Raw genomic sequence first — 13,294 nt, 5'->3', positions numbered from 1 at the left:
CATGTAGAAATGTCCAGAATCCTGCAGTGGCATTTCGGATATTAGATGTCATTGGAAAAGCTAGAATGCTTTCTTTTGCAACAGATACTTGCTTCTGCTTTAAAATACCCTTTATTTTGGACGCTTGCTGTATTTGCATACAACTCCAGAACTGTTTACATAGAATTAAACACACTTTTTAGAAAGTTCCCAGAAAGGTTGTTTTCTTATTCCGAGGAAACAAGTCTTTGCAGATGGGAGTGGATGGTTGTTGCTGGAAGGGTGCGGGTTGGCGATAAGCTTTTTCTGTGTTTGCTTCAGTTGCTGGTGGCCTCAGAAACATGGCATGGACAGAAGCAGGTTGTTGGGTCCAAGCGAGGTCTGATGATGGTCTGGGGGTGGCCCGCTAAGGGGGGTGAAACAAGGGTATGTTTTGGTAGAATAAACACAAATCCACATAGCACAGGCACGATTAGTATTTGTCTCCTTTATCTTGTATCGGGAACACCCCTCAGATATTCCAACCACAATGTTTCTGTATCAGCTTTTTTATTCACTCCAGGGCTGGGCACCTGCTGTGTGGTTGGGTAGCTCCTGACAACTTGGCAGGGACTTTGCTGATAAATTTGCTATAAGGTAGCTCTGGTGGGTGTATGTGGCAGGTGTGAGGGACCCCAGAGCAGGCAGGCCAGAGTGGGGACCAAGGCACCCCCTGTTTCCTTTATTCCAGGACTTCCCTATTTCTCTGGCCTTTCTTTGAGGGATGGTTGAAGGGAGCAGGTGATTCAGTGTTCGAGCTCCATTGACATAATGCATAGGAGCCCAGGGGCCCCTTTATTACAGGGGCCAGGGAGGCTTCTACTGGGAGACAGAGGAGAAATGTGCTAGCAACACATGCTTCTTAAATGGAGGAAAAAAAAATGGTACTGTGACATAAGGCGAAATATGTATTTGGTCTCTGCCCTGGGTTCTAACACAGAGCTCCTCAAACCTTTGTTATTTCCTGACTGACAGGGGTGCTAGGAGCATTTTGCTTTTTTCTAATATTGGTCTTTGACTGCAGTTCCTGGCCTAGAGCTCCTAAATCCCTTGGAATTTGCTGGATGACAGGAACATCTTTTGCTCTACTCGAGGTGATACCTGGTAGCCTCCTGCATATTCTCAGGATGGGGACTGGTCACTGGGAAGACCAAGACATGATGAGAAGCTTGGAATTTTCAGCTCCACACTCCATCCTCTGGGCAGGGGAGAGGGACTGGAGACTGAGTTAATAACCCGTCTTGCCCACATAATGATATCTCCATGGAAATCCCTAACTTACGTGGTCCGGGAAGCTGAAGGGCCGGTGAACACATCGAGGTGCCCGGAGGAGGGGACCGCAGAGCAGGCACAAACCCTCCCCACTCCTCGGCTCATGCACCTGTTCCATCTGACCGTTCCACAGTTGCATCCTTTACAATAAATCAGGAATGGCACGTACACTGTTTCCCTGGGTTCTGTGAACCTTTCTAGCAAATTAGTAAATCCAAGGGTGGGGTCATGGGAGTTCCTGATAGATAGCCTGCAGCGACGAGAGGGTCTTTGCATCTATCTGGACAAAGTATCTTATTTCACTGAAGCTAAGCACTGGTGACTCTAAGACACTCCACGATTTTGTGTGTCATTGACACTGTGCCCTGTGCGTTCAACCAGTTGCCAGGTCTTGTCAGTCCCGCCTCCTTTGTGGGTTCCCTTCAGGCTCCTTCTCTGTACTTTTAGCCTGTTTTAGCCCGTTTTCTCCTCCCTGGCTGTTGTGTTGGCTTTCTGGGTGTTTCTCCACCCATAGCTTACCCCTTCACTCCATCGATTTCAACCAACCTCAGAGTTACGCTCATTCATCCCCAGCCTCAAATCCCAAAAGATACCTAATAGCCCACCAATGTAGGACAGGTTCCTCATCTGGTCTTCTGCAGGGGCTCTGCCCTCCCCCTTGGAATCTTGTTAGGTTTGGACCTTAAACTCTCATGCTCACTGCTTCCTGGTTTTTCCATGTTTCATTACATTTGAGCTTTGTCTCCCCCTGTTCTTCCCCTGGTGACATTTTGTTCTCTTTTTCTTTATCTCCTGAGATTTTGTATGTCCTAATCTCAAGCCTGTAGGCTTCCTCAGTGAAGGATTTCCCGTTGCTCTGATTCCTCCCTCCTTTCATTCCTACAGATTCTACAAATTCTACAGATTCTACAGTTTCTCTTTTCTGAACACACTTCTTCATTGACTAGCTTCGTCATCTCATTAGATCATGAGTTCTGAGGCTCACACTGTGTCTCCTGCAGAATGTAACCCAGCACCTTTTAAATAGCAAGTGCTCAAATACTTATTGAATCTGTAAGAATTCTCAAAAACATGGGGAAGAAATAAATTAGAAGAGTCCTCAAATGACTGTGTGCAGCAAACGGCTTGCCACTTTTCTGAACTGTAACAAGAAAGAGAAGCGAACTTGATTTTTAAGCCAGTGGAATTCAAGATCTTTTCTACAGCACTTTAGTCTTTCACACAAATCCAGGAGGGAACATATACAAGTAGGTGATGCCATGGACCCCTACAGAGCAAGTCTCATCCATTCGCTGATCTCAGGGCATGCAAACCAGCTCTGCAGGACAAACAGATGATGGCCTTGGGGTGACTTCTCAGGTTGGAATGAGTTTAGGGAGCTCTTTGGTTGTCTCAGCCTTTGCAATAGGGAGAGATGGTGGTCTGGCAGCTGTGGGAGGGGTTAGATGGAGATGGGAGAGGCTCCCGAGGGGACATCCCTGACCAGTAAGGCCACAGGACCACTGGTGAGACTAACCCTGAGCTCAGCTTAGAACAGCAGTTGAAGAAGCCATGCTTCACCCAAGTGATAGAAACAACACTGAAAGATGAAAATAAAGGTGAACCAAAATAGATGAGAGAGAATGGAGTCGGGGAGCCTGGAGCTTCAGGAACTCCAGCAGAGAGATTAACAGGAAGGTGAAGAGTTGGATGATGCCAGTTCAGCTGTGCCAAAGGGCAATAACTTTCAAGGCTCAAATAAGGGAAATATTATCCTCTGCTTAGGTGTGAGTCTTGGGCTTGTCCTGGGGTACCTGAGAGTAGGTATATATAATAAAGCCCAGGGACTAAAATGATCATTTGGAGGCTCATCCTGAGAAAATGTACCAGAACCTTAGGTCCTATGAGTCAAAGAGTCTATTATACCAAGCTCAATGTTAACCTAAATGGCCTTGGGACTAATCTGTGTAAACAGACCATGGCTGAACCTGGCATTGACAGACACTGCATTCGGCTGCTTCCTGTGGTCTGTGCAGACCTCTCCTGTCTGATCCTTTGCTTTGAATTTCTCCATCCCCTAAATTTCTAGAGGCAGGGTGGAGAGAGCCCAGTCAGCAGGCTGGTTTCCTGGGCCAGGGCCCAACCTCTCCGCACTGATTTCACCAGTTATCAGCCTCCGCTGTACCAGGCACCAAATTGTCATGAACACTGCTCAGTGCTCTAGAAGATGTCCCTATATCCCGTTCCCTCAGACCGGACCTCCTAGTTGTCCCTTCTTTCCACGAACCTGATCTACACTAGAGCTCTGCTGGGGGCATTGAGCTGACCTGCCAAACCCTCTCCTGCAGGGGCGTGTGGGCAACGTGCTCCCACTTGGTCTGTTCCCCTTGGAAGGCTCCTTAACATGTGCGAAGTAAGGGACAAGAGATGGACACCCACTAACAAATCCTGGAATGACAAGGAAGGAGGGTCCCTCCTGCAGTAGTGCCCTCTGCTTTCCCGTCTGTCACTTGGAGGTTTCCTCCCATCTGTGACTTGGAGCTTTCTGCATAAACTCGGCAGAAGCTCTTCTTTGAGAAGAAAGAGCCTTCTCTTTCCCATGTTCCCTTTCTTTCCCAGCTCCTTCGTTGTCACTAACCTCTCTACTGAGTCTCCCCCAGATGCTGAATGCGACCCACAGATATGCAGGGGGCCACGGTCTTGGGGAGAGATCTTAGGAGACTCGGTTTTCCCATTTGTTGGACAGTAAATGGCCAAGGTCTGGGGTTTAGGTCTCCTGGATTCTAGCTCTTTCTTTTTTCCCAATATGCTGGGTAAACCCTTGCACAGGCTGGCAAAAAATTGCCTTTTAATGATGTGTGCCTATGGGCTACAGGGAAGGCAGAAAGTCTTTGAGCGGTGGTAATTTTTGCTTTCTAGTTCCCTTTTCCTTCCTGGGACAGATCACGGTTCCCTCCTTGTGTCTGGTTCTCAAGGGACATCCTTTGGGGGTATTTTCAGTTTATGCCACTAGGTGGTGCTTCAACCCTATCAGTCACTCACCGAAGGGCTGGCTCTTGCTGGGTTTATGAGCAAGGGTTTGGGGGGTGGAGGGGTGGGCAACTGAGGGGAGATGGAAGGAATGTTATTCTTTTCTTCCTGAAAACCCTGGAAGTCAACCCATATATTCCTTCCACGACTGCCTGGAAGAAGGAGACCATTTCCCAACTTCTCCATCTTTACCCCCCGACTCATTCCACCTGCCCTTTGGGGCTAATGGGAGTAGGAAATAGCACATTCAGGAGGAGCCCTCTTTCTTTGGGTAGTCCCTGGGTGGGAACTCTTCCCTTGTTCAGGAGAGACAGCAAAACCAAGTGGTTAAGAGCACGGGCTCTACATTTATTGGATCAGATTTAGACCTGACTCCACTTATAAACAATGTCAACACAGGCAAGTCACGTAACTTCTCCCTGCCTCAGTCTGCTCATCTATAAAATGGGGATAAAGAAAGCGACCTGCTGCAGGACTGTGACACTGCGGTACTGTAGCTTTTCTTTATTAACACTGTCTAGTTAGGTACTAGATCAAACCAAGCAAACTTCAGTTTTTGGTAGCTTCGATCTGCCAACTTGCTGGCTCTGGTGAGAGATCTTTTCTAGTCTTTTCTCCAAGAGGGGACTTTGGTGAGCCTCCTGCTCCTAGGGCTGGGCGAGCCCTACCTCTGAGCGCTGGGCTGGTGGAAGGCAGTGAGCCCGCTCGTTTGCTCTTGAGCTTCTGGTTGTCTGTGCCCTTGGAGGCAGAGAGCCCAGACCATGGGCCACGACTCCAGCTCAAGGATGGTCCTCCTGCCCCTGTCAGCCAGCCCTGGGCACTTCTCTCTGTGACTATTGTGTATCTAGCTTGGTATTTTTCTTCACATTTTTGGGCCCTCTGGTTGATAGAAAACTTTTGAAGTCAGTTTCTTTAAAAACATTTATTCAATGGCTCTTTCGGCCACATACCGGCTAATGTGTTTTCTAGCTGTTGGGACACCATTCCTGGAGCGTGTGTCTTCTAGCCGCCCTCTGCTCCTAGTGAACAGCAGGGAAAGCAAAGCCATCATCAGTGTCATCCGCGCTTTGGGTGACCGTGGGGATGTGGAGCTGCGAAGGGAGAGGACCGGCCTCTGACACACCAGCCCTTTCTTCTCTCTGTCAGGGCTGTAAGATAAGACCCACATCGCCTCAGGGGTCTACTCTGAAAATCACAGAGGGAATATCCTGTTCTCTATTGGTAATGATTCTCCTTACCTCAGACTTATCTGAATTGTCTGTGTTTTATGTCCTTCGGATAAGCCACAATTAGTGGCTTATCCACCGAATTTGGGTTTAAGTGGGGACTGGAGTTTGAGGAAAGATTGAATTCTCCACGGGCTCAGGAATTCCGAGCATGACCTCCCTCAGGTATCAGAGGAGGCACGGGAGGGTCCTGAAGTCCTGGGGGTCTGTTCCCTGTCGCCAAGCAGCTGTTCGGCTTCTTCAGCTGGGCACACAGTCCTTCCTTCCTGACTGGCTCACAAGACAATGACTGTTCAGATAAGAGAGGATTTCTGCGCTTACACGAAAAAGATGCACTGTCCCTCTCATCCTTGACAGAAAGATTTGTGCCTTGGATTCTGTGCTGAAAATATTGTGTGTGTTTTGTTTGTTTGTTTGTTTATTTGTTTTAAAGCTTGAGCATTTTTCTGTTGAAGGCTGCTGAAGTCTGTGAGCGATCTTTTTGCTGATACCCTGCATGGGAACTAGGGCCCACAGCTGACAACAACAGGTGAGAACTATCCGCCATTGTGGAGAGAGCCACCAACTCGTGGAAGCCCCTGGAAGCCATCTCCTCTAGGCTTACTAGGAAGCAATGAATAGTCCCTCCACCACCAGCCACTTGCCCCGCACCCCCCACCTCCTGTACCCACATCTATACAAGAACACTAAGAAGTGAAGAAAGAGAGAACAGAAGCCATAGCTGGGCAGTATTTGTGTTGAGAAGTGATTTCCTCTCTGTTCTCTGGGCAAGGGAAGGAGGACTTGTATGCCACTCCCCTCCTCAAGCCCAGTGTCACAGAGGTGCCCAGGAAATTACCTGTAGGAGCTGGAGAAGGGGAGGTGGGCATCCTGGACTCCAAGCGGGTGACTTGCTGATGTGCACTGGCTGGTCCCATCTGACCTCACTGGAACAGTGGAACAAGGATTGGGAGATGCGGGTGCTGAGACGTATGGCCGTGGTGAGGACACACGTGCCTCCTGTGGGCCTGGAGAACACCCTGGAAGGCAAGCGTGCTTGCGTCACTTAAAAGAGCTACCTCTGAGAGGGGAGCATGGCACTGTGACAGGGTCTGCTCGTCCTCTGCATGTGCAAGCTGTGGGTGGCAGGGGTGGGGATGAGGGAGAAAAGAGGCCGGGGGAAGAGGTGGAGGCAGGGTCGGGTCTCCCTAGTCAGAGCAGCCAGAGCTCCCACATGGGCTTTTTGAAGAACAGGGGTTTGAAGACCAACCACATGGGGGGTGTCTACAGCTAGTGGGTATCACCCCAAGAAAAGGAACAGCCTTTGAGGAGAGGAAGCACCGAGACCAGTTCAATGACAGACCCCTTTCTCTGCCTCCCTCCTGCCAGCATACTGGAGAGGCCATGCCCTGGAGGGCCCGAGAAGGCGGCTTAGTGTTTCCCAGGCCCTCACCTTGGGTCTCAGGTTAAAACCATGCTGATGGGCGGAGATGTGATATGCAAATCAGTTTGAGGTTAGAGTTGAGGAGACAGAGTAATATACTAATTACAAGCCCTTTAGAAATGGTTTGTCCTAAAAGAGATAGAGGCATCTCTAAGACAGATATTTAGAGATTCCTTTATTAGCAGGAAACGACAAAAGTTTCTGTTATAAGACACAAAGTTTTCCTAGCATCAATATCTTAATCAAAAGCAAATTATAAAAGGCCACTTGGTTGGGGAGGGGAAGACAGTCTCCAGGTCTTAATAGATTTCCACACACTATAAGGTAAGAGTTGAGGGTTAGGATTAAGGATTATTGATTGTGTGTCAATGGTACTGCAATTTAAAAAAAAAAAAAAGGGATTATTGGCCTGAACTTCTCTTGTTAGAGTAGGCTCAGCACCCACCAAGCTTCTGAAACTCATGTCAATTAAACATTCCTCAGAGCAGGCTTACATTATCAGAACATCTCTGGAGTTATTCTAGAATCTACGTCCATTTGGATTGGTTCAGTCCAAATACTCAGGATCTAGAGTTTCAATTCGTTCTCTTAGGACTAATGATTGCTACAAAACTTGAGTAACCATCCCTTAACCCTCGCGACCAAGTCAGGAAAAAGGCACCTACCTTGTGTTGGTCATCACTTTTGCCTGGACACTCGGCACGCCTTCTCTCAGCCTATGAGGCTTTCCTTGCCTGGTCATTGGCCATCAGTTTTGACTTGAGTTCTGCTAGACTAATATTCCCCTTCTCATTGCCCCTGACCATAACCTCAACTTAGCCTAACTTACTAAATACCCCTGTTAGGCCAAGACCTTTGCTCTGCCTGTTCGGCTCTGCTGTCTGCCTTGGTGAAATATTTTCACACTGTCACGGTTTGTTTTCAACCCATTTTGCTGTTTAAGGACACAGCACGGGAGGTGACTAGGAACAGCGGACTTTGGGAAAAGGAAAGGACACTAGTCGGAAAGGATTTATGGCAGGGCTAGATCTCACAGTGTTAAATCTGTGTTTTCTGATATAAATTCAGTATATCTTTTTCCCTCTGCTCTCTCACTGGTGCCCAGGGGGCTGTCTTCCCCTCCCCCTCCCACACAGAAGCAGAAACAAAGATTAAAAGAGCTGCTGGCCTATTTCAGGAAGAGGAGACTCCCCTGCAAACTTATATTTAGCTAGAGTTTCCACCCCCAAAAGGCAAAGTAAGCCTGGAGGCAGAGGAAAGGGAAGAGGAGGTGGAGGGACTAGGCAGATTAGAGAGTTAGACGTGTTTGAAAGGGGGAGGGGAAGACACCCAGGTTTGGGGAGCATTCTGGAGGGAGCCAATGGTTGGTCCTTGTCATCCATGAATCCGCCCACTGCTTATGCACAGCCGGTGGTCCCACAGTCCTGCATCCTGCAAGCCTTGTGAACAGAAGGTGAAGAATCTGGGACACCTTGTGAGAGAAGGGGTTATAAAGGGAAAAAAAAACCACTTCATCCCCCACGGAAGAGGAACTGTTTAGAACCTGTTGGAGCTCCCTTTGACCCAAGGAAACCAAGACCGAAGTTCCACTAAACATAAACAGGTTTATGTTTAGAATTATCTTATGGATACTTCAAGATGAGCTGAGCTGGTTTGCTAGCTTGTGGGTAAAAATGATGCATTTCACCTGAGTTTTAAGTTCCGTGTCTGCTAATTCTAGAGGGGCTAAACTCTCAACTAAAAATGGTAATGTTACAGATTATATTTTATAGATAATATCTTACCTGGGTCTTATGATAGTTCTTTGCACGTTCACTTGACTCTGACTGTGGCATTGGTCATCCTGTTGATCTTCAGCGTTGACTGTCTGATCTGGGTCTTTCTGTTAACGAAAGTTGTATTAGCCAATGCCAGCTTTTCAAGTAATCAACCCGTGATTTAGCTGGCAACTCAGAAATTCAAGCTCTGGCTTCAAATTATGTGTCCCAATGACAGACTCAGGCTTGATTGCTTTTGCAGAATTAAGTATACACAGAAATATCATCAACAAGTCAGGTACCAGGATTTATTGAGTCGATTTTGGGATAAAAAGGACATTCTTCATGCAAGAATGTGTTTGTGTATGTATGTATGCTACAAAGTAGTAGAAGATGTGATTACAGCCCTTGAGGATCTTTTACAGTTGACCCTTGAACAACATGGGGTTAGAGGCATCGACCCCTGCCCAGCAGAGAATTTGGTATAAATTTGACTCCTCCCAAATTTAACCACTAATCACCTACTGTGGACCAGAAGCCTTACCGATAACATAAACAGTCAATTAACACCTATTTTGTTACATGTATTATATATGACATTTTTACAATAAGTGAAGCTACAGAAAAGAAAATGTTAAGAAAATCATAAGGAAAATAGATTTATAATACCGTACCATAAAAAATCTGCGTGTAAGTGGATACGTGGTGGATACAGATCAAACCTGGGTTGTTCAAGGGTCAACTGTAATCTGGCTCATGTAAACATATAAAGTTAGCAGGTTTATGTTTAGAATTATCTTATAGATAAATATTTCTTGGCCTATGAATAAGTTCTTACATAAATTGATAGCAGGACATTAACATTGAAGTTTCTATGAAGGCATTAAGATACAAAATGCTGTTTACCAGAATGAGATATGAGAAAAAAATATGTAACTGGAGTCAGGCAGAATATAACCTTTTCACACTGGCTTCTTTCACTTAGTTATATGCATTTAAGATTCTCCCATGTCTTTTTGTGTCTTGATAGCTCATTTTTTCTTATCATTGAATAGTATTCCATTGTATAGATGTTACAAAGTTTAGTTATCCATTTACCTATGGAAGGACATCTTGGTTACTTTCGATTTTTACAAGTATAAATGAAAGTGCTATAAACGGGGCACCTGGGTGGCTCAGTGGGTTAAGCCTCTGCCTTCAGCTCAGGTCGTGATCCCAGAGTCCTGGGATCGAGCCCCACATCGGGCTCTCTGCTCAGCAGGAAGCCTCCTTCCTCCCTCTCTCTCTGCCTGCTTTTCTGCCTACTTGTGATCTTTGTCTGTCAAAAAAATAAATAAAATCTTAAAAAAAAGTGCTATAAACATTTGTGTGCAGATCTTTGTGTAGACGTACATTTCTCCAATCAGTTGGGTAAATATGTAAGTGTATAAAAAAAACTATATTTAGCTTTCTAAGAAACTGCCAAACTGTCTTCCCATGTGGCTCTACAATTTTGCATTCTCACCAACAATGAATAAGTGTTGTTATTGTTCTGCATCCTTGTCAGCAATTGGTATTGTCAGTTTTTTGAATTTTAGCCATTTTAATAGATGTTTGGTTAAATCTCATTATTTTAATTTGCAATTTCCTCATGACAAAGAAAGTTGAACTCCTATGCTTATTTTCTATCCATATGTCTTCTTTGGTAAGGTGTCTGCTCAGATATTTTGCCCATTTTCTACTTGGATTGTTTGTTTTCTTATTGTTGAGTTTTAAGAATTTTTTTTTCTATTTTGAACACAAAGTTTTTATCTGATAGTGTTTGCAGAGATTTGTTTTCCACAATCTTTGGCTTCTCTTTTCATTCTCTTAAGAGTGTCTTTCACAGAGCAAAAGTTTTTAGGTTTAGTAAGTTCTAACTTATCATCAAGTTCTTCTTTCATGGATTTTTGCTTTGGATTCAGTATTTAAAAATTCATTGCCAAACTCAGGGTCATCTAGATTTTCTACTGTTTTCTTCCAGAAATTCTGTATTTTGCCATTTTACGTTTAGGTCTATTCTTGAGTCAATTTTTGTAAAAGACGGGAGGTCTGTGTCTAGGTCTGAGTAAAAGATAAAAGGTCTGTGCACGCCTTGTGCATGTGTGAGTGGGTGTGTGTGCGTGTGTGTGTGTGTGCGTGTGTGCGCACGCGTGCGTGTACATCTAATGGTTCCAGTGCCATTTGTTGAAAAGACTATCCTCTTTCTATTGAACTGCTGCTTGTATTTCAGAGATCAGTTGACTACATTTGTTTGGGTCTGTTTCTGGACTTGCCATTCTGTTCTGATCTTTATGTTCTTGTTCCTTCACTAGCACCATGCTGTTTTGATTATTGTAGCTTTTCATTTCTTAGGTGGAATCACAGTACCTGTCCTTAGGAGGGACTAGATGAGTATAAGGTACACGTGTAAGCTTGAGTGGAGATTGAGTACTGGTTAATGTCCTGACCTGGACTCTTACTTTTGAAATTTGACTGTATTTTGTTAAAGTGACTATGGCAGTGTCTGTTACCTTAGAATGAATACAAAACTCAGGTGACCTGCTGAGTTTTTATCTAGTGCAGGGGCAAAACTTCATTCACTGAATAGTTTCAAAGGGCTTTGGGGAGATAAAAATAAAGTTGAGTTTCAGTGAGATCCCACTAAATGGGCCTATTGAACACATGTGTCCAACACATAAATACATTAGAACTCGCATAGCATTTAAATAGTTATTTCATGCACTTGGGTTAGCATGGGTCAAATCATGTATGCTCAAACACTGCAAGTATTTCTAACATGTAAATACTTGAAATGTATCATCAAGTATAAAAAATTATAAATGTTATGGTGTTACTGGTGCCACACTTAGGAAAGAATTATGTTACTGGTGCCACACTTAGGAAGGAATTATGCTGAATTTCCTTTTCTTAATGTTTTATAGATATAACGCAAATACAATGTGAGTAGTTCCAAATAATGTTTCTGTTTTGTTCTCTTTAAAAGTATATACTTCAGATTTCCTTAATAACATTATAGCCTTTTAATTACCAGCCATTCCTCAGGCCTTGCAATTTTCCCAAATTGTGGCTCTAACATTGGTTATGTCTTACTCTGAATAGAACAAGTACTTTAAAGGTATTTTCTATCTCTTCTCTCACTTCAATATCAGAGACAAAATGATAACATGCAGTGATAAATAGACACACACACACCCAGGCTTGCACACTTCCCTCAGAGGAAAGACTCTACCCTGTCAGGACTGGCTTTGTTCTTTTAGAATACATTACCTAATTTCTTAGTCCTGGATGGATGAAAATCAGCAAATTAGGAAAGGGGGGTGAGAGGCCGTTGCTGGAGGCTGACACCCTGCAAGAAAAGGAGGACATGAGCTTAAAACAGATACAACAACTCAGACCCCCAGCCCTATAGTCATTTACTGCCGGGATCAACCGTCCTTACACACAGATGGCTGCTATTGATTTTGGTGATGATAATTATTGAAATATGGACAAGATCAGTCAGAAGCATCCTGGGCATCAAGGGGTATTGATATCTGTGTGTTTATGAATAGATGTGACTCAGGCACAGGGAAGATAACCGAAGTCATGGCTTCAGTGCTTATGAACACGAGCAATTTTCTGGAGAAGACACGCTCCAACCATGGGGCATCCCCAAGGGCCACTACCATGTGTATTTCTGGGAGACAATGGTGGACAAGGGGACTCTGGGATTATATGACAAAATGGGATTAGGAAGCCTAACTGATCTTGACCCTAGGTTAACATGAAAACCTTAAGCATATTCTGTCTTCTGTATTAAGAAAGGGGAGAAAAATCATCCCCATGTGTAACAGCTTTCTAAAAGTGATTTCAATCCAAGTGGTTAAAATTATTAAGAACAAAAAAAAAAGTCTTGGCACTTAAAGGCGTAAAATTATTTGAAACACTTCATTTCACAATGATGTTGAATAAATAAAGCATTGCTCTCCTTAAGTAAGGCCAGGTGTAGAAACAAATTACTTTTTTTCCCCCTGAACCCTTTCAGAGATTTGTACTTGCATAAGATTGTTTCCATATAGTACAAAGTGTAGTGGGGGTTTGACTGCTCTTTGGTAATTGCGATCAATATTAAATACCCAAGAATAAGGGATTCCTCACATGAATTAATTTCATGCAGATTTTAAGCTTAGATGTCTAACACTGATACAATTAGCTGAATAACAGCCAAACATCTTTCTTTCTTCCTCTGTGGAAAGCATTTGTATTGCTGAGTGATTATTCTAAATTCTTAAGTCATCTAAGGTCTCCAATCTTGTTGCCAAGAGGAATTGACGGACATTTTCTCTCATTTTAAAAAATTTGCTTGTTCCTCAGGTTAAACTGTTTCATGTTTCTCTCCTCTTTTTTAATATAATGAATAAAATATAATAGGTATAGATAAAGACCCATTTGTATGCTTCCCCAGCCACACTATCTAGTTTCTTACCGCAGAGATAGCCTCCACCCAAATTTCTGTGTTGATTGTTTTGTGTGTGTATTTTAATCGCTATGTACTATTCCAGAGCACGAATACGCCGAGTTAACCCTCT

At 44.3% G+C, this 13,294-nt stretch overlaps 1 protein-coding gene across 1 annotated transcript in view; it reads right to left on the bottom strand.

Annotated features, from left to right (window-relative positions):
• The window catches only part of C9H11orf53 (chromosome 9 C11orf53 homolog), a 245,624-nt gene that overhangs the window by 37,119 nt on the left and 195,211 nt on the right, over positions 1 to 13,294 (bottom strand). Inside the window, 3 exon segments of the mRNA XM_032356730.1 lie at positions 6,364 to 6,544; positions 8,733 to 8,830; positions 11,994 to 12,072. The gene's annotated coding sequence lies outside the window, so the exon portion shown is untranslated.

Source organism: Mustela erminea, chromosome 9, assembly GCF_009829155.1.
Source record: "Mustela erminea isolate mMusErm1 chromosome 9, mMusErm1.Pri, whole genome shotgun sequence".
NCBI classification, from domain to species: Eukaryota; Metazoa; Chordata; class Mammalia; order Carnivora; family Mustelidae; genus Mustela; species Mustela erminea.
Note: the sequence above shows the minus strand (reverse complement) of the source record. Positions and strands in the feature narration are given on the sequence as shown.